Here is a 21,626-nt window from a genome sequence, read left to right as displayed (position 1 = left end):
TACACATATGTACACGGAATCTATTATGCTGAGCAAAATAAGTCAGAGGGAGTAAGAAGATAGAAACAGAATAGTGTCACTCATCTATGGTTTTTAAGAAAAATTAAAGACATTATTGTAATAAGCCCAGAGAATTAAGGGCTGGAAGGGCAGGAAGGACCAACTCACAATTTGAAGCTCACCACAAATGTGGTGAACACTGTTAGGAAATAACTACACTAACGACTAGCATGACAATGTTAAAGAATGAGAGAAGTAGAATGTCTGTCCCGAATATAGGCAGCAATGGGGGGGGGGGGGATTGCTGGTAGGAATGTTGCACTGGTGAAGTGGGGTATTCTGTTTATGACTGAAACCCAACTACAAACATGCTTGTAATTATGGTGTTAAATAAATATTTATTTTTAAAAAAAGGTCATAAAAATAAAATAAAATAAAAAATAAAATTAGAGGTTACAAGGACTTGAGATAGGTTTCCATATTCAAAGATCTCCAAGGAGTATACTGGAAAGTTCTGTGGGTAAAAGAGGAGGTCCCAAATCAATGGATAATGCTAAAAGAGAGTTAGGAACCATACATTAGTGTGTTCTGCCCTAAATTTATTTCAGGTCTTTGTTTCATCCTAGTTATATTCTTTTAGTTATGACTATTAAGGTGGATATTTTTGTTTTTTGTAATCCAGATCTAAAGATGTTCTCATTTTGAATATGCCTATAAATTTGAGTTACCATATTTTCCCAAATAAACATCACATTATGTTTTTAAGTAATAGTGGAAAGACATGTTTAAAGTTTAAAATGTGTTTATGCCCTACTTTTTCACATTTTCAGTGCCTAAAATCTGTAGTGATCATATAGTAAAAATGGCACATTTCCTAGAAATATATAAAAAAATCTTCAGGAAATTTTAATGAAATAAGGGCACAAAAACTTTTAAAGCAATAATTTGGATAAAGCAAGTTTAAAAAATTCCAGACTTGGGGCTGGGCGGTGGCGCTGGAGGTAAGGTGCCTGCCTTGCCTGCGCTAGCCTAGGACGGACCGAGGTTCGATCCCCCGGCGTCCCATATGGTCCCCCAAGGAGCCAGGAGCAACTTCTGAGCACATAGCCAGGAGTAACCCCTGAGCGTCACAGGGTGTGGCCCAAAAACAAACAAAAAAAAATTCCAGACTTATAGTAACTATTTGAATTTTCCCACCCAACAGAGACTAGATAAATTTATTAGTAATAAGAAAAATATGGGATATGCTGAGTGTGTGGAATCAGTTGGGATTTGGTTCAGCACTTGAATACAGGGAATGAGAATCTTTGGAAAATAATATTCAGGTTTATAATGAGGATGCCAAGTTTTTCAAGGACCAGGAGACAGAGTTCAGTATAAAATCCAAGCCTGTGAGAAAGGATAGACTAAGTTGAGGACATACTAAACTAGGGGTGTACATGAGATTGGTGATATATATTTGATGACTGAAACCCAACTACAATGTAATCATTATGCATAAATAAAAATAATTATGATTAAAAATTATTTGTAGACATTTGAACATGGGAAGAGAGCTGTATTACAAAAGACCAAGAAACACAAAAGTGTCAAATCATTTCATTAAAATGATAACACAACAAGAAGATGATGAGGAAATAGAGTAAATAATATCGATGTTAGAACTCTGAGAAATATGAACACGTATGAGGCAGAGTTACCATATGACAATGGAAAGAATAAAGAGAGATCTTGGAAGAAGAGCTAAGAATAGGGATAGTGAGAGGATAGTAGGAAATAATAGAAAACTTGGTTTTAGAATTGTGCACAAGAAGTGTATATGACACCAGAAAATACTTATGTGGAATGCAAAGAGGTAATGTGAGAGGGAAAGAGAGAATATATTGGGTGTTGGGTGATAGCTATTTTTATCAATCTCTCTTTGAAGGGAAATACAGGCTGGAAGCATATGTTGAGGTGACACTGAATGGGGAATGTCTGCAAAAACAAGAACAGAGAGATCAGAAGAAGCATTTTCACTGTGGATTTGGGATTTGATGTGTATAAAAGAGGGTGTCAAAAGATGAAGTCAGCACCTATCTCAGGCTAAGGAGCTTGAAGTTTATCTCAAAAACAACATCAAAGCATTTAAAGCAGGGCAAAGATAATTCTAGGGTTGCATTTTAGAAAGAACATTCTGACAGCTGTGTTGGATAAAAGCCAACTTACCAAAGGACATCAGTCAAGAGGTTGTTGAAATCCTGGCCAGAGAGGATGAGAAGCCTCACGAGGGTATGTGAAGTGGGCACCGACCCTATGACTACTCTGGGCAATTCTGTAATCTGTCTTTGATAAGAGTGTGACTTCTCTTTGGATTCTGGAGTTCACAATATTAGCCTTGAGAATAAAGCAACCAACTACTTCTCTAAATTAGCTCAGAAGGTGAACACACACTGGCACAGCTTTATAAATTTAACTTTGAACTTCACCCTACAATATATCTTTTCTTCATTTCATCATGGCAACTTGAGTCTTAAAGAATTATTATTGTTTTAGACCAAAAGGTTTTTAATTATTTTAAACAAATTCGGTTAGTAAAGCATTACATAGAGCATTTTAATTTTCAGGTGAATATGATTACAACTAAATATATATATATATATATATATATATATATATATATATATATCTTAACTCCATCAGTAAATTTCTTAGTTTTAGCATTTACTATATAAGTTGCTTTTTTTTTTGCCAGTATATCTATTCCCTTCCTTCAGCTGCAAGAGGTGAATTCACATCTGAGTTATATTTTCTCAGCTCTTATTATAAATGTGTACTCCAGGTATTTTAGCCATAAATTTATTATAAATTAAAGTGGATAATTAAGTAAATCTTCAGATTACACTATACTCCTTTATTATTAAACTTTTATAATTATAAAATTATTATTACAAATAAAAATTAATTAAATTATTTTTATAATCCATCTTGGATTATAATTTGATAATATTAAAAACTATAACATGCAAGTAAGAATAATATCATATTTGAGTTAAAATTATTTTCATATTCCTGCAGAATGTTTAATTTTGTACTCAAACTATGTTGAACAGCAGAGGGCTAGTATTTCCTGTGAGATAAAGTTCCTCAAAGAAAAACCCTAAAATTTATGTGCAAGTCTCAGACATTAGATATATAGGACAAGGACTCTTTTGTGAAATAGCCATTAAACAATAGATTCTTCATAGATTATTAAATAATTTCCCTTTTATTCCCCAAGGAGAGAGATTGTATTTATGTAGCAATACTCTCTTCCAAGACATTTCAAGGAAAGAATAAATTCTGTCAGCATTCAATAGATCTATATGTATCTATAAGGTAGGATACAATTCACACATTCCATAATTATAAAAAATGTACCTGTTTATATTAGAAAGATAATCTGTCTTCTTAGCATATCATTGCTTAATTTTCTTCACATTCTGATTTCCATTTCCCAGACACTATTATGAACATTTGTTCACCAGCAATATTCAAACACTGAATTTACCATAAACTAAAACATATGTTAACAGGGCATAGATATAAGAATTCACCTATCCAATCAAGATGTTAGGGAATCCCTATGGTTATGTTTTCTATGCTGAAATAAGTAAACTCCTTAAAATTACTCTGAACACCAACCAACCAGTCACCTAGGAAATTTGGAAAGAACCATGAGGTAGAGGTTATGGCTACTGTGTTGGTTCACTTAGCATTGTGTTGTCCAGAACTCCTTGACTAAATTGTACCTGAATGTCCTTTTTGTTTGTTTTCAGGGATAACAATTTTGTAGCGCTTAGGGTCTTTCCCAGGCTCTGTGCTTCAGAGTCACTCCCACTTGTGCTTTTGTGACCATTCATTCAGTGCTGGGATGAAATCCAGGCCTTCTGCCTGAAAATATAGTCTCAGCTCCTTGAGGTATGTCTTTAATCCTGACTGTACTTCTCATTTATCTGGAAACTTCTAGCAGTGCATAGTAATATTCCATTTTATATCCTGATTTGTTAGAAATATTTCCAGGTAGAAAAAGTTTCCTTTAAAGTATTAAAAATTATACCAGGGTAAATTTTTAAATGAAGTAAAAGCCTACTAACATGTAAGGAATCTGTTTTGTTAGTTTGTTTGTAGGGGGTCGTACCGGGCAGTGCTCAGGGGTTCCTCCTGGTTTTGCAATCAGAAGTTGCTGCTGGCAGGCTCAGGGGACCATAGGGAACGTTGGGATTTGAACCGTGGTCTATTTGGGTCAATGGCATACAAGACAGGCGCCTTACCCTTCCAGGGGTCTCAAACTCAATTTACCTGGGGGCCGCAGGAGGCAAAGTCAGGGTGATCCTTGAGTGCAAAGTCAGCAGTAAGCCTTGAACATTCGGGTGTGACCCAAACAACTAAAACAAAATAAAACAAAACAAAGAAAGATTCCTCTAGGGCAGGGCCACAAAATGTTGTACGGAAGGCTGCAAACGGCCCGCGGGCCACGAGTTTGAGACCAGACCCCTGTAAGACCATTTCCACTGTTTTGTTATTTAATTTGTAATTTCATCATTTTATGACTTAATAAAGAAAATATGTTCACTTTATTTTCATTGGTATGTATCCTCTTCTCTTCCAATATTAATCTATAGAGATATTTCTGTCACTGCATTTACCACAATGAGTTCTGTATTCAAATATAATATTTATTTGTTTATATCCCCCATGAGACTAGTATTTTGTCTTGAGGCCCAATCCAACAGTGTTCAGGGCTTACTATTGACTCTGAGTTCAGGTGTATCAGTTGTGATGGGACTCTGATGGCTATCTGGGGCAACAGAGATCAAATCTGGGTTAGGTGCATGCAGATCACTTTCTTCAAAATTACTTCAAATATGAAGTAACCTGTGAGAAATCAGAATAAATAACAGCTAGGATTAAGATAACTAAATTCTAACACAGATATTATCTTATCATTTGTAAAAAGCTACATTTTCTTGAAAAATTGATATTTGGAGAGCTCAGGCTCATAGAAAAATAACCAACTAACTCTACTTTATAAATAACTCTACTAGTTCTTTATAAAATATATCAAATACATTAGAATAACAGACTATTATCAACTTTTATTATTTTTTGTATTTAATTGGATACTTGTCAGAAAAATCAATAATAAGCTGAGATACAAATTTCCAATGTATAAATTATATTTAGGCATGTTAGTTCATTCAGATGCATCAGTAATTCTCATCTTCATGGAATTTCCAGTATCCTTAATGCTTATAGGGACATCAGCATAATGTAGTGAAACTTTCTCATTTTCTTATTTTTGTTTACAGCACTAATCATCACAATCTATGGCACAAAATTCTGTTTAACAGATCTAAAGGAGTGCACTAATTCTGGGCTAGATTGTTGGTTACAAGGCAATCTTAAGATAAAAGATAGAATTTCTCCTCCTTTTAAATAAAAAATTACCTTAGTCTGCGTAATGTATTTTCTTTCATGTTGAGAAAGAAAGGCAAAACTTTATAAAAATTGTCTAGTGGACCTTATCTTTGCTATAGTTGATTTGTCATTTGGAGTAAAACTAATGATACTGAAAAATTTTCCAATATACTGAAAGTTCTGATGTCCATTTTCTTATGTCAAAATATAAAAACATTGTGGCCTCATTGAGCAAGCAAAATGATTTAGTGCTCACACTGAGAAAAATGGAATGTATCTCTTTATTTAAAAAAATATCAGGATATAGACTGCTTTCTATGATGGACACCTGTAGAGGTAACAGTTGAAAATGTGTTTAATTATTTTATTGAAAACAATTGTTAAGAAATTCACCATATCTTTTTTTTCCTTTTATTTATACACCTTAATTACAAAGTTGTTCATAATTGGGTCTAAGTATTACAATGCATGCCACCCTTCACTTATGAACATTTCCTACCACCAATGTCCCTGGTTTCTTTCCTCTTCCTTTTTTGACTGTCTAAGGAGCAGGCACTTACACTCCTCTCTTCTTTTTTTTTTTGTTTTTTGTTTTTTGTTTTTTGGGCCACACCCGTTTGATGCTCAGGGGTTACTCCTGGCTAAATGCTCAAAAATCGCCCCTGGCTTGGGGGGACCATATAGGACGCCAGGGGATCAAACCGCGGTTCTTCCTTGGCTAGTGCTTGCAAGGCAGACACCTTACCTCTAGCGTCACCTCGCCAGCCTCCTCTCTCTCTTCTTTTACTCTCTCTGTCTCTCTGTGTTTTTCCTTTAGACACTATTGCTAATGAAGGAATATTGTGCACATTACTATATCTTCTTTAAAACCCAGTTATTGTTCAGAGTAATTAGTTTCATCAATTACTGTCATATAGGTTTTTTTTGTACCCAAACTGCAATGTCTCACTATTTGTGACAAGTTTCCTATGAAGTAGTTCTTTTGCTGGCCCTCATTTTTATTGTCTCTAGATATTATTGCCATACTTTCTTTCATTTTCCTTCTACCCCATAAATGAGTGAGATTATTCTGGATCTATCTCTCCCTGTCTCATTTATTTCACTCAACATATTAATCTCCATATCCACCCATAAGGAAATTTCATTTCTTAATTTTTCCTAACAGCTGCATAGTATTCCAGTATGTAGATATACCACAGTTTCTTTATCAGTCATCTTTCTCATGCATCAGAATCTTTCCAGATTCTGGCTATTGTAAATAGTTATGCAATGAACAAATAAAACAAAGTGCTTTCTTGTATTGTCTTTTTTGTGTTCCTAGGCTATATTCCATAATTCTCTAATAATTTTATAAATAATTAAAATATTAATTGATACAAATTGAAACATGATTAAAGAGATAGTTTTGCTCTAGTTTTTTTCCTATAAGATTTAGTGAGGAAAACATAGCTACCTTCAAAAATTTTTATTATTGGGGACTGGAAAGAGTAGTCTAAGTAGGGTTCCTGCATTCCACAAAAAAAGGCCCTGGTGTGATCTCTAGCATATCATATGACCCCAAACCAAATCAGGAGTGATCCCACAGTGCAGAGTTAAGAGTAAGGTAGGGAAGGTCCACAAATAAAAAATAAAATGCTTCTTTTCCTGAGTAAAATTATTTTATTAAATGTGTGTTACAAAAAAGCTTTTAAAATTATTACATAGGGCTGAAATGATAGTACAGTGAGTAGGATATTTGTCTTCCAAGGTACTGACCTAGACTGGATCCTGGACATTCTATATAGTTTACCAATTATGTTAAAATCAATTCTTGGGTTCAGAGCAATGAGTAATTTTTGAGTATCATGGTATATTGTCTAAAATATCCCAATAATTATTTCACAAAATGTATATATTTAATCTAAAGTTCCAACTATATAATTATTTTTAAAGATTCAAAAATATATAGGCAAGACATGGATTAACAAACAACACAGGAGAACAAATAATTTCATGGTACATGAAACTTGCATGTTATAATTAACATTTTTATACCTTTATATAGAAGAAACAATTTCAGAATTGTACAGTATTAAATGACTTATGACAATATTCAACATCTGGCTAAACTAATTTTTATATGTGTTCAGTTCATTTTAGGAAGGGGAACATAAACTAAGCTGTTTACCACATGCATTTTCTACTAAAATTGAACAAGGATAACAGCATTCAAGTACCATACCAGTATATGACTAATAACTCAGTGCAATAAACTGCTTTAGATATAGATCTGTGTTTAGTAATGAAAACATAATCGTAAAAGTGTAACTCACTGTGGAGTCTCTTTCCTGCTGAGCCAAGTTACCATCAACAAACATGTTAATGCCTGACAGCATATTTCAGCTCCTTAAAGTCAGAAAATAAGGAAATGCCAATTTTATTCAGAACTCAACAGTTTCCACCTATGGAGGCATTTCCCAACTTGTAGATTGGGTGTGATTTTAAAGCTCTGGTTGCTCAATATCTGATAATAATCTTTCAAGAACTGTGTCCCTAACTCAAGAGGCAAATAGTAATTCCTAGTAAAGGTAGTAAAGTAAAATGTTTCCAGTGTTTCACGGTGGACAGTACATTGTGATATTTTTAAAAAGGACATTTAATGCTGAAATTACATTTTATTTATTCATATTCTACTCCCTACCTTATCCCAAATGTCAAGACAAATATTTCCTGCTATCAAAACCACTTCATATTTTTTTTACAATTTAATTTTCACCATTCATTCCTCAAATACAGTGTTCCCTATAGAACCAGTAACACAATATTCAGAGCTAAGAATACATAAATTAATAAAACATAGTCTTTCAAACTAGGAAGACATGATATAGACAGCAGGGTAGACATTGGTGTAAATAAAAATCTGCAAAGCTTCTCTTTTATAAATGATATCATTGTTATGAAGGATGACAGTGAAAGTTAATAACAATACAATTTCTGAAATAGCAAGAGACATACACACACACACACACACACACACACACACACATATATATATATACATGGGGAGAGAGAGAGAGAGGAGTGTACTTTAGCTTTTATCTAAAGGGAAAATAGCAGTTACCCAAAAAATTAAAAACAAGTTGTATTTTTTAATGTGTAGTCTGAAAAATAATCCAGTGGATATGGTACTTGTTTTGAATATGGCTGACCTGGGTTTAATCTATGGTACCACAGCAAAGAACCAGAAAAAAAGACCTGACAATGCTAGATGTGGCCTCCCTACTAAAAAACTGTCTTATAAGATACAGGCCATATGATTTAGATTTAAGTAAAATACAAAGAAGTACATAATGATTTTTTGGCATGTTTTATGCTTTCATTTTGAGGCTACACTTGATGATTCTCAGCAGTTATTCTTGACTCTTCAATAAGGGTCACTCCTGATTAGGAACCTATACCAAGTGCCAGGGATTGAGCCTGGTTTGGTATGGGCAAAGCAAACAACTTACCGGCTGTACTATATACCTGGCTTGAAATACTACATAATTTTAAAACACTTATTTAGATTTACCTTCTCTTTTGATTATAACATGTGAACATTAGTATATTTTAGTTAAATTTTCTTGTGGATTCCCAAGAGTTGAAGTTCAGATCTATAGATTAAGTAAAGCAGTGTAAATACAGCATAAATAAATGTATGAAAATTAAGTTGTCTTGAATTTCATCATCGAAGAGGCACACTCTATTACATGACTATTGCATCCTCTAAGAGATCAATCTCAGGAAATAACTGGGGTACCAATTTTGAACTTCAGGACAAAATAACAAAGTCTGTTTCTCTGGCAGGCTCTTCACACAGGTAAGTTTGTAGATAGATAGCTGTATGTTGAAATTCAAGGCACAGCAAAAGAAATAATGGGCCATGAGTATCTAATGTATACCATTGAAGCAACTTTATTAAAGAAAGCATTGTCATACTAAAATTCATGTAAAAATTCAACTATGGTGCCCAGGAATTATCTTGTGTAAAATAACAACAATCATACTGACCTGTACTTGTCAAAATGAGTATAAAGTGCAAAGTTTAGGGAGAAGAAAAATGGCTTTGATTTCTCCTGACATAACTGTTCTGACATTTTAGAAGTATGTCTAATAAAAGTCAGCCAAATAGAAGGGCAGCATGAGTAAGAATCAAAACACAAGTGCAACTAAATAAAATATAAAAGGTTAGTGGTACCAGGTATCAGATTTGTATTATTTTCTCTTTTAGATCTGAGGGATGCCTCAGCCCTCTTTATATTCTTAATATCTGGCATGGGTACTATCAGGTTTCTGCCATGCTTTGATTCTACTTGATCCTCAAGTGGAAGCATCATGCTGACATGGACCCAATAATTTACTTTCCTAAATTCAAACCCACTTTTTCGTTTCCCCCATTTAGACTATCCTAGAGAACTCAGGGCTCCTTACCAGTTCTCTGTCAATCTTTGTTATCCTTTAATCACCTATCTGTCATGCCAGTGATTAGTTTCATAGTGCTTAATCTTTAATATTGGCCTCTCCCAAACTATGAGCTCTTTCAGCGAATGACATGCTTCAGTGTGACAGAATTCACCTCTTCTCCCCTATCAAAGTCCCAGGTGTCCATTTTTTTTTCACCAGGTAATAGATTGCTTTATTTTTGAAACAGTATTCTATCTAAATGGATAGGCAACGCTTTGAGAATAAAGCATATGAAGTCTTGCCCTTAAAGACTCAACCTGCTCATTTCTTTGAAGTGTGTGTATGTGAGTGGATATAGAGAGTTTTGATGCATTAATGCTTATTACTTTGTATCTTTACATACCTAAAATAAGTGCTGATTTTGACCATGAATTGATATCCAATATGATACTGACTATGTATAAAGCACTTTTGTGTGTTTTGCCCAATTCAAAGAAACTAATTCTAACCATAGCACCACACCACCCTTGGAACAAATAATAAGGCAGTTCTTTATATTTATAAATCATAAATCTTGGTAGCACAATTGTCCCAGATCTCCTTTGCTGACTTCCTTAATAGTCATTATTTCTATTATTTTATTCATAGTGGAATATCACCACTAAACTTAAGAACATGCCCTCTTTACTCTCACATACTCTGTCTCTCTCACTCTCTCTCTGTCTCTGTCTCTCTCTCTCACACACACACACATACACACACTCCCAATTCCTACTGTATAGAATTTCAAGATGAAGTTTTGTGGATAATCTGAAATGTGCTTCCCATTTTGTTAGCATTTGACTTTTTAATATGACCTAGAGAATTGAATAACATATATTTTCAAATAAATTGGGAACTTAAAATATGTATCCATGACAAAAATATACACAAGACATTAGAAACGGATTTTTTAATATTACCATAATTATTTTTCAGCATTTCTCACTTGAATTAACAATGCTGAAACAGGAAGACAATTTTAGTAAACCTCCAAAAAAGGAAAAAAGTGAAAAGCAAAAATATGAACTGTATTGACCTTTTTTAAAAGATAATAAACCAGAAACGATATTTCACTTCTGCCAAATGCTTTAAGGGATTGTTCATTTTTATTTCAATAATTGATCAAAGTCCTATTCCAAGTTTCCTCATCAAGGAACAATTTATGTCTGGTAGGAAAGGACATAAAATAGCTAACGGGACTTAATTCCATTAAATGTCCATTATTATGAAAAAATAAAAAGAAAAGAAACTCAGTTTTTAAATCAGTTTAGAGCATTTCCCCTCCATCTGGATATTTCTACCCAAAACTCAGCTTTTGCTTTTTTTTGTTCATTACTGCAAAATATTAGATAAAATATCCTACTTTTATAAATTCAGTTTCTTGAGAGATAACACTCCAAATCTGTATTAGGTCACATTACCAGAGTATTAAGTTTTGATTTATTCTGAAAACTGAACAATGCTTTACATCAATATTTTCAAGTATATTACTAAATAGCTTTAAAGAATTAAACCATCATATTATGTGACAAATAAAGGTGGATTACATTTCTTGAACATCTATTTACCTATGCCTAATTATATCAAATATTTAAGAATCTGGCCTTTACTACTTTTCAATTTTGTGGACCTACAATGTGGCTCAACTGAGAAAACTTGCCTCACATGTGTGAAGCACTTGGAATGAGCCCTGGAATAGCTAAAATACAATTATGCTGCCTAATTTCCTTAGGAGAGGCATTTTATATTTTTAATATCTTTATTTATACACTTTGATTACAAACATGATTGTAGTTGGATTTCAGTCATATAAAGAACACCCCCCTTCACCAGAGCAACATTCCCCTCACCAATGCCCCAAATCTCCCACCTCTCTCCCCACTCTCCCCTGTCCCTTCGACTTCCCTCATTCATTCACATTGTTATGTTAGTTGTCAGTGTAGTTATTTCTCTAACTGCACTCACCACTCTGTGTGAGCTTCATAGCGTGAGCTGGACCTCCCAGTGCTTATCTCTATTGTCTCTTAGAATTATTACAAAAACAATACATAGGTAAAATACTCCATGACATTGAGACTAAAGGCATCTTAAAAGAGGAAACAGCTCTCTCCAAACAAGTGGAAGCAGAGATAAACAGATGGGAGTATATTAAGCTAATATATTAAGCTAATATTCTGCATCTCAAAGGAAATAGTACCTAGGATCCAAGAGCCACCCACTGAATGGAAGAAATTATTCACCCAATACCAATCAGATAACGGGCTAATATCCAAAATATACAAGGAGGGGTGCTGGAGGGGATGAAGAGAAAATGAAACTCTCATTCACTGTTAGTGGGAATGCTATCTAGTCCAGCCTTAATGGAAAAAAATATGGAGATTTCTCAAAAAACTGGAAATTGAACTCCCATATGATCCAGCTATACCACTCCTAGGGATATACCCTAAGAACACAAAAATACAATTCAAAAATCCCTTCCTCACATCAATATTCATTGCAGCACTATTTACAATAGCAAGACATTGGAAACAACTAACACGCGCTTCTACAAATGAATGGCTAAAGACACTGTGATATATATACACAATGAAATATTATGTAGCCATTAGGAGAGATAAAGTCATAACATTTTCCTATACATGGATGTACATGGAATCTATTATGCTGATTAAAATAAGTCAGATGGGGAGAGAGACACACAGAATAGTCTCACACATCTATGGGTTTTGAGAAAAAAATAGGAGAGACATTTTAAACAATTCTTCCTAAACATATTATTTTGAAGAAGATGCATTCTAAAAAAATTCAATTGTCACAAAATGCCTGATTCTAAACAGTTATTATAAATATTCTATTAGTTTGATAATGTCTTTGTGAAATATCTGAATGGCTTAAATTTAGGCTACACACTAAAGTTAGTTCTGATTGAGAATAATTGCTGTCCATAGATACAATTTTTTATGTTATTTTTTCCATTTTGTCAATATAATGGTCAATGCAATTATATTTAATGTATTAATGTTACATTACCAAATTACAAATATAGCTACTGGGCATTAAAATGATATTAACAAAGCATATATCATACATATGATGTATCACATATATAGGATAAAACAGTACATTAAAAATAGGAAACTATATATGCTTTCCAATCTCTTTTCTTAGAGTAAAGAAAATCTGCTGATCAGGTTACTGCAGTTTAAGGGATTGTTTTACTAACACTTTTTAATGCCATCCTACATAACATTTGGTTTATTTATTTTTAGTGATTGTTTTTTTACTCATTCAGTCACTAGCACATACTTTAGGGTTTTGTCTTTATAAGACTCCACTTTAAGTCCCCGTTTCTGTATCAGTCTACATATTGGATGGGTATGAGATGGCAAGAAGAAACAACCCTGTAATTCTCAAGGGCTTAAAAAATGAACGTTGATTATTTTCTAATTTTATATGTTCATCGTAGAATCTCAGATGACAGTTATGTAGTACATTTCTCATCTATAGACACATGTGATGGAGTCTTCGATGTATTGCATCACAAGTACTCATGTAAGAGAAAAGGAATAAGGCATTAAGGACTGTTTTCTTAAGCGCTACTCCCCAGTAACAGTCCCAGTCGATTCACTTAATGAAGTCACATTATGAATCTGAATTTCCAGGAATGCAAGTAAATGCAAAGTCCTTTATAAGAACTCTATGCATACTTGAATACTAATTTTTCCATTATCTCTGAGTATTTGTGTACACTGCTCCATTTTTTAAGAATGTACTTCCCTCTCCTCTCTCTTATAGAGTCTTGACTTAATACACAGTAGATACAGTCTTCTACTAGAAACCATTCCTTAATGTTGGGGCCAGAGAGATAGCCCAGCAGTAGGGCATTTACCTTGCATGTGACCAACCCAGGACGGACCTGGGATCAAATCTGGGCATCCCATTTGGTCCCCCAAGCCTACAGAAGTGATTTCTGACCGCAGAGCCAGGAGTAACCCCTGAGTACCATTGGTTGTGACCTCCAAACCAAAAAAAAAAAAATTCCTTAATATGACACTGAAGAATAAACCTTATTCTTGTTCTTCAAAGAAGCTTTCACTAGGCCTGAAAAAGTGTGTTCTACTTCTATTTGCACTTGATCCTCCACTAGACATTGGGCTTCTGTGATTTTTTTTGTTCAAGAGTGTAGACACACTTGGCTGTTATTGAGGTTTATTCCTGGCTCTGTGCTCAGGAGTCATTCCTGTTGGGATTCAAGAAATCATATTCAATGACAAATTGAACCAGATTTATCTGCATACAAGAAAAGTAGCTTAAACCCTGTCCTATTTCTCTGGCCTCAGACATGATTGGCATGTTATTAACATTTTAGTCGATGGCTTACACAGTGCTTGGCATAAATTAAATAAATGTTGATGGGAGTATAAACTGTTTTTTGAGAAAGTGATTATATAATCCACCAGGATTATTTAATTTTAGGGTGATAATTTATATTTTGACATATTTTGATAAGAGATTTAGTGTTAATTATTTTTATTTTAAATTGTATTTTGTTCTTTACTTTTGCTCCAACTTTTAGCATAATATCCCAGGCCTTCATAATAACAATCCATTTGGATTACTCCAAAAATTTCTTAAGTTGTTTCCTTAGTTTTGCTTCTCATCTATTTTAATAAGCAAGATTTTCAATTTACATTAATAAAAATTATCATTTTAATCAGATCATGCTCAAGAAACCTCAAATGATTGCTGTCATTTATCACTTAAAGATTCATTCTCAAATAACTTTCCATTGATATAAGGACAAAGTCAAAAATTGCTTCACGTCTAAGTTTCTTTATATTTTCTTTCTCTTTTCTTGTAAAGTATCTTTATAAAACCAATCATTGTTCTCCAAACTCTACAGAGAAAAACATCTAAAATATTTAAATTTTTCCAATACAATTCATTTTTATTTAAAACATTTGTCCACATTGCTCTTCTTCATTTTAAAATGCCATGTGTTTCTTACTCACCATATGTATTTAAAGAAGTATATTTTCCTTTCAGAATACAACCATCCATCTGCAATTGGCCATGGGTTACTTTGGCATGTATTTTCTCACATTTGAAAACTTGCCACCCTATCACTCTTATTCATACTGAAGTGTTGGAATAGATACTCTTTATTTATCCCTTATAATGATTATTACAGTGAACATTATAAGTACATTTTTGCTAGTCATTTTGATAAGAATAATGTATATTCTTGCAGATACTCTCTGGTATCTTACCAAATCTTCTACTTTTGCATATGAACTGGATCATATTTTCTAGGTTCCTAAGTAATTATGCTTGACCTTGTTGTGATTAATTCTAGTAAAGGACAGATTAATAAAAATAATAAATATCACTGCAAATTACACTTCTTTTGCTAAAGAAAAGTTTCTTCTTTTCCTAAAGAGTAAGATATTAATAATTTTCTTAAATACAGGGCTGGAGAGATCACACAGTGTAAGACATTTGCTTTGCACTTGGCTGACCCTGGACAGACCGGGTTCGACTCCAGGCATCCCATGTAGTTTTGGAGCCTGCCAGAAGCGATTTCTGAGCACAAATCCAGGAGTAACCCCCTAGCGCAACCGGGTGTGGCCCATAAACCAATAAATAAATAAATAAGTAAATAAAATAATAAAATTTTACCAGTTTAAGATAATTCTTTGAACTTTATCAAATTCATACAGATATCAACTGTATTAAGTTATGAGACTTTTTAAATTCATTATTCCATAACTAATATAAAATATTATTACTAAACTATATGCTGCACTTTCATTATAGTTACCATTACACATATATGATTAAATGAGAATAAGAGATGTTAAGTAATTAGTTCAAGTAACCCAGATAGAAAGTAATCAATCTTACATTTAAATTAGATAGACTAGTCTCAGAGCCAAACTTTTAATAATATTTTCTTTTGCTTACAACATGTTAAAAATAATAGCTGAAGAAAAATTCAAACAAAATATATTATATAGTTGTTTGGAGAGTAAAGTGAAAAAAAAAACCCAGAAATTAATAAAATAGAATCACAAAATTCATGACCAATATGATGTATTTCTCACCAGTTTACACCTGAAAATGATAGAATTTGGAATTAACAGTGAAATATGTATATTTTACACTTTATACTGATGCTGTTAAATATGCATTAAAATTAAAAATATAAACATTAAATTACATTATGATTAACTAGATTATATTGTATCTATGCTCTTAATTCTAACTTGTAATTTAACATTCAATACTCATTTATTGTTTTTTTTGTTGTTGTTGCTTTGTTTGTTTGTTTTTGGACCACAAACCATGATGCTCAGGGATTCCTCCTGGCTATGTGCTCAGAAATCGTTCCTAGCTATGGGGACCATATGGAATACTGAGGGATTGAACCAAGGTCCTCCTGGGTCAGTCCCATGCAAGACATAAAGCACTACCACTGCACCATCATCTGGCCCCAATACTCATTTGTTATTAAATAGATACATTAATAAATTCATGAATTTATTAATAAATTCATGAATATTACTTTGATGCCCTTTATCATAAGAGTCCAGGTTCCAATTTTATTTTTGTTTAAAATATATGCTATTGAATATATATCTGGAGGAAGAAATCTCTAAGAGCTACATAATTTTTAGGTTTTCTGAGATTTTTATATAGATTATATATTCATTTTAATTTAGAAATATTAAACATTATGAAAGTGTCAGGTCTGGAGCAGTGGTGCAGTTGTAGGGTGTTTGTCTTGCATGCTGCTGACCCAGGATGGTCTGCGGCATCCCACATGTTCTCCCAAGCCAGGAGTGATTTCTGAGCGCATTGCCAGTAGTAACCACTGAGTGTTAGTAGGTGTGGCCCAAAAACCAACAACAACAAAAAAGAAAAGTGACAGAAAAATATGCTTGAGTAAAATCAATAAAAATACAAACATATTTGTAATCATGGTGCTTAAATAAAGATATTATTAAAAACAACTGAACTATTACATTTCAAAGTCCTGATATCAGTTCATAATTATTTAGCTTCATAGTCATTTCCCATTGTTCTTCATACTCTTACTGTTCAAACTATGAGCTGAGGCTTGTGTTAAATACAATGAACCATGTTGCTTAAATGAAGATATTATATAAAAAAAGAAAGAAAAGGGAAATTCAGAAGATATGGCTCTAACCTCAACTAGACAGATGTTTCTATGTCTTTACTACAAACTCCCCTGACAAATAAACCCAGAGAAGTAAACAATGGAAAAAATAAAATAAACTCATTAGAAACATTTAAGAATGACATTATATTTATTTAATCCTACATTTTCTCAAAATAAAATTTTGAAAAACTTATCTCATATTGAACATGTAACAAAAGTTTTCTTCTTATCCAGAGCATCCTAAATGGTCATCAAATATTGAAGCTCAGAAAACTTCTCATCAAAAAAATCCTTGATAAAAGAGGTTTTAGAAAATTAGGTTAATATTTTTCAAAGAACCAATATAAGGATACCTGAAATATTTATTTAACACTTTTTCAATTCTATGTCATGAGAGTAACTCTATTTTAATACTTTGTAAAATATTAAAGATTCATCATTCCTTGGTGGTATAGTGAAGTCTATTCCACTCTGAATTAATTTGAACCATCAGATTAACTAAATAATAGACAACATTAAAAATTCCAATCTAACACTGGAACTTTCAGAACTCTTCAGTTTCTGGATCAGCTCTTCAGAAATCATGCTTCTTGAAGATGAAAGGACATATTGTCAGTTCATGAATCTGAATCTGGCCTCTCAATTTTTCTCTTTATTACATGACCATAAAGGAAGACCATTTGTAAGGACCATAGCTTCTAAAACTTTCCACCTTATGGAATTTCATTTGCTACAACCTCGACTGGTACCACGATTTGCTGTTCGAAATGTAGAAATTGCTAAAATGATTCTGTATAATCTGAAGTCAAATGGCAAGAAACTTAACGTCCTTTGCCTTGGCTTCTTGGTAATTCACTTTTGAGGTACTTTTGCTAAGAACAAAGGTGCCATAACACCAAAAGCTCATGTCACACAGAAGTCACGTGAAAGGAATTAAGTTGACAAAGACAACTGAGCTGTCAACCACTACAAGTGTCAACATTCAGTCATGACAATGTGGTTTCTGGGAAATCAGTTTACTTAAACTTTTGCATACTATCTCCTTTCCTCATCTGAAATTTTACCTTACCTATCAGATAAATATTAAGTCTACTTTTATGGCAGTGTTAGAAAACTGGCACAAAATTCAATTGTCTTGAGACCTCTGGGTAATCCGAAAATCCAAATTAATTAGCCAAAGAGATAAAGACCAAAGATAGGAACACAAAGCCCATGTATACAAAGGAATATATTTTTTGATTTACCCATCTTGTTTAGTCTCCAGCTGAGCTCAGAGGACTGATTGACCTAAGTTGAAGCTGCATGGAGCGAAGGAATTGTCCCATAGAGGCCTGTTGAACTCCTGATGTTTATAGTCACTAGAAAAGAAAAAGTTACTTTTTTTTCAAACCTTAATATTTTCAGATCATTTCAATGCACCATGGTGAGATAACCCAAACAGACTATTTAACATTAGGTCTATTTATTTGCAGTCAAATCCTGCTAAATTGTATTTTTTACATGTATCTTAATTAATAGGAGTAAAGGGAATTCATCAGTTATTTTTAGGGTATGTCTGTGCATACACTGGAAAAAGAAAATAGGTCAGTTAAATACTTAAGAGTGAGTCAGAATAGTGCTGGGAAAGGGATTGGAAGAGACATGGTTTACCTTGTAATGCTGGAGGGCATGGGAAAGAGGTCAATGTAAAGCAGCCAGAATTCAAGCTGCAAATTTCTAGTTCTCTGCTTAGAGGACAGTTGTAGACTCTATGTATGCACTGCTTATCTTTTCTTTTTGACCCATTTCTTTTTATGCTTCTTCATATTACTTCCTATACCTCCCATCAAATATAGTGTTTCCTCACTTTGCACTACTGTGTCACCAGAAAAAAAAAAGATTGATTCCAGTATTTGAGTCATTGGGATTAGATCAAAGAGCTGAACGAACACGTCAGCAGATCTCTGATTAACAAGTTTTTTTTTTCCCAATTTTTTTTTCACTTCAATTCATTTTCCAGAGAGAGAAGACTCAGAAAGTTCTAAGGGTTCGAAAATCTCTGCACCAGTTTTGTGAACATCATTTTTGTGTGTTCAGGAGAGAAATGATTGGATGATATTTGTTGCTCTTTCCCAAGTTACATGCCACTAACTTCTTTTCATATAATCATCCCTTTTTATGTTTGTTTTTTTGCTTGCTTAAAATTTATTGTAGTTTAGGTAACATGGTGACAATAATTTTTATGGTTTCAGTTTTTGTTTGTTTTAGTTTTTTTGGGGGGTGGGGAGGCACATCCGGTGGCTTAAATAACCTGAGTAAGTTCAGAGCTTACTACTGACACTGCACTCAGGAATCACTCCTGGTAGTGTCAGGGAACCCTATGGGATGCTAATAATTGTATTCAGGTCAACAGTATGCAAGGTAAGTTCACTAACCCCCATACTATCTCACCAGCCCCATTGACAATAGTCTTAAGATCTATGATTTTGACATTCTATCATCCTGGTTGAAAACCTATTTTTTTTTTAAGAAATCTTCTGTCTCAGATGTTGATTATTTACAAATTGTATTTTCATGGACCCTTTCTCTCTTCCCAGGGCTGTTTGCAATTTGATCTGAACAACAGTTAATTGAAGTGTAACTGTGTCAAATAACACAGCAGCAAGCTCCACAGCATGACTGTCCCAGAGGTTTTTCTGGATTTACTGAGCATTTCATGCTCCCCAAACACGAACACCTTCCCTTCAGGCCAACCTTTAGTATCAGACTGCTGCAATAGCCTGTTGGCCTTTGTCTGCCTTGCTTAGTTAAGCTCTATGTAGCATGGCTGAGATATTTCATTTCTTCCATTAAATAACTTGCAAGTATGTAAATTTTTAGCCCAGAGGAAGAACTGGCATGCTCATCTTCCAGCTAGAAAAGGGGAAGTAGTGAGAATTGTTCATTCAAATTTAATTCTAACCTATAAGGAAGAACATAATAGGGAGGCGCTTAGATAATAAAAAACTTAGAAGAAAGAAATGATCTCACCTTCAAGTTGTGAGTTTTTCAGTAAGAAAATAATAAGCATATCAGATTCAGACCTACTTTATTAAAACATATTTCAAGAGGTTTCTCCAAAATGCATAAAACATATTTCTCAATTGGCTAGAGATTTTAAAGTCATGGGAGATGGAAATTCTTAAAATAAACAAACCAGAAACAAAGGAGTAGATAGGGACATGACATTCCCACAACTACACGTTTCTAGCAAGGAAGAATTTTGAAGGAGAGAGCAGCGGAACACAGAAAGAAATGAAGCTAGCTGCACAAAACATTTACTTCACTCAGATTTTAAATCAGCCCACAAACATGGAAAGAATAAAACTATGGCCTAACATAGAGTGATCGTACTCAGTTGTGGGATTTTAAAAAATAGATAGTACAATATTCATATCCAAAGACAATAAAGATGAAGGCCAAGAGGATCAGAACATGGTAGGAAGCTTGCCAAACATAGCTGGGGAGGCCGCTGGACTTCTCGACCCCCCCAGTGGACATCTTTGTACATCAGAGTAAACTGCACATTGAAGGTGTCCAGAGCCTGAAGGAGGGGAGGCAGTGGAATTCACCTTGAAGAAGTCTGCCAAGGACCTGAAATCTCTTCGAGTCACCGATCTATTTGGGTTGTTCTGTATTTAAAGAGTGAGAGGCGGCCCAAAGTGAAGAACATGCAGAAGCAGAGATCTAAGAGAGACAGGCGCTATAACTGTGGCAGTCTAGGCCATCATACCAAAGAATGCAAACTGCCACTCCAGCCCAAGAAATGCCTCTTCTGCCAGAGTATCAGCCATATTTTGGTCTCCTGTCCACTGAAGGCCCAGGAGGCCCCCACTCCCAGGGGAAGACTGCCTACTTCCGGGAGGAAGAAGAGGAAATCCATTCCCCTGCCCTGATGCCTGAGGCCCAGAATTGAGCCAATGGGAGTGGGGCTATCCTTTGCGATCAACAAGTTTCAAGAAGCAGGCATCAATTGGCAGAGAGGAGAAAGTGGGTGTAGGATGGGAAGAGGGTAGCTGGCACTGCCATGTATATATCTTAGGCTTGGGTCCAGAACTTCACTCTCTCTTCTTGGTGGGGGGGGGGGGTGGATAGGCAGAGGAACTACAACCCCTCTTATCTATATGCACCTGAGGGCTTTTAGGGCAGTCCTCTCTGCATGCTTTATCTGTGTCTCTGCCCAGAATGTCTAGCGTTTGAAATGTTCTGAACACGGCAGCGGTTTTCCTTTTAAAGAAGTCTATGTAACTATTTTCCATGCCGCACTGATCCGATAAGAGGCCAGATTGATGGGCCCAACCTGAAAGCTTTTGCATTCCATGTGAGGGAATCTCGGGGCTAAAGCAGGATTTTTTGCCCCACATCTTGTCTCTTCATAACCCACTCTTAGGAATAAGGTAGTGAAATGTCCCAAGCCATGAATTGTGATAAAAGGCCAAAGGGGCAATTAGGAAATCTGCTTCTAAGCTCCCTCCCTATTCTGGGCCAATATGATTTTTAATTATTTGCTGCCTTGGAATAG

General features: G+C 34.3%; 1 pseudogene; it reads left to right on the top strand.

The window, feature by feature from the left end:
- Nucleotides 1-17,669: 17,669 nt before the first annotated feature.
- On the top strand, nt 17,670-21,020 carry LOC126001656 (protein lin-28 homolog A-like; annotated as a pseudogene).
- The last annotated feature ends 606 nt before the right edge of the window (nt 21,021-21,626 follow it).

The sequence above is a fragment of the Suncus etruscus genome, chromosome 2, assembly GCF_024139225.1.
Source record: "Suncus etruscus isolate mSunEtr1 chromosome 2, mSunEtr1.pri.cur, whole genome shotgun sequence".
NCBI classification, from domain to species: Eukaryota; Metazoa; Chordata; class Mammalia; order Eulipotyphla; family Soricidae; genus Suncus; species Suncus etruscus.
Note: the sequence above shows the minus strand (reverse complement) of the source record. Positions and strands in the feature narration are given on the sequence as shown.